Source organism: Mus pahari, chromosome 1 (genome assembly GCF_900095145.1).
Source record: "Mus pahari chromosome 1, PAHARI_EIJ_v1.1, whole genome shotgun sequence".
In the NCBI taxonomy this organism is placed as follows: Eukaryota; Metazoa; Chordata; class Mammalia; order Rodentia; family Muridae; genus Mus; species Mus pahari.
This window is the reverse complement of record NC_034590.1, coordinates 125,077,927-125,079,364: the sequence shown is the minus strand read 5'-3', so window position 1 is coordinate 125,079,364 and position 1,438 is coordinate 125,077,927.

The following is a 1,438-nucleotide window of genomic DNA, read 5'->3' as shown; positions in this document are numbered from 1 at the left end:
GAGCTCTTGTCTTGTCCTGTCTTCAATAAACTTCCTCGTGTGTTTACAGCAAGTCGGTCTCAGCGGCCTACTGAGTGCGAGTCCTTCCCGAGACGAGCGGGGGGGGGGCTCCCTTCGGGGGTCTTTCACAATCACATTCTCTAAAACTACCAAATTATTATCTTAAGCCATTACTATTTGATGATATAAAGAACGAGATTATATGGCCAATTATTCTTGTGTAAGATCTATAATCTGCCTGGGATATAAATTTAGCATGGCATTGCCTTAAGAAGTCTTGTCAAGGCTACCTAGCACAATTTTTTAAATGTCCAAAGACAATCTTCTTAAAAGAACAGCATTTTTTTATGAGGTGTATATGCATAAACAGTTGCAAATTTGAGACAAATTTGAGAATTTATAGTATCTAAGGGATGAAATGAAAGAACCACAACATGAGGACTCCCCCACATTCTGACTCAGGAGAGGTAATACCACAAATGAGAAATCGTCTTGATGCAAACGGCACGAGGATTTTTGTTCCAAGTGTGCTCTGGTACCCACAATCATATGCCATACATGGGTCCTGAGTAGCTGTTTTGAGGGGGTATTTAAAGGAAGAAACCACAACTCAAGTGGGAAGGGAGGTAGTTGTTGGAAAATACCAAAAATACCAGTTAATAGTCATGAGGAAGTAGGTGTCAAGACAGTTTCTATGATACTCTAACAAATTTGCATAGTGGGTTTAGACTGACTCCCTATGAATTACTCAATGGTCAGGGTGGGATCAGGGTAACTTTCTTTGAAAGAACACTCCCTGAATCCAAGAAGCAGGTGGGTAGAGGAATTTCTATCTGTTTTATGATTAGCATGCCTTAGAGCATTGAGTCACAAAGGTCACATTCTCAAGTCTGAACCTAAAGGCCTAGAATTTATGGGGTTTTTTCTTTTCTTTTTTTTAGATATTTTCTTTATTTACATTTCAAATGCTATCCCAAAAGTTCCCTATACCGTCCCCCCATGCCTGCTCCCCTACCCACACACTCCCACATTTTACCCCTGGTATTCCCCTGTATTAGGTCATATAAACTTTGCAAGACCAAGGGGCCCAATGATGGCCGATTAGGCCATCTTCTGCTACATATGCAGCTAGAGACACAAGCTCAGGGGGTACTGGTTAGTTCGTATTGTTGTTCCACCTGCAGGGTTGCAGCCCCCTTCAGCTCCTTGAGTACTTTCTCTAGCTCCTACATTGGGGGCCCTGTGTTCCATCCAATAGCTGACTGTGAGCATCTACTTCTCTGTTTGCCAGGCACTGGCATAGCCTCACCATCAGGGTACCATCAGCAGAAACTTGCTTGCATGTGCATTAGTATCTGTGTTTGGTGGCTGATGATAGGATGGATTCCTGGATGGGGTAGTCTCTGGATAGTCCATCCTTTCATCTTAGCTCTAAATT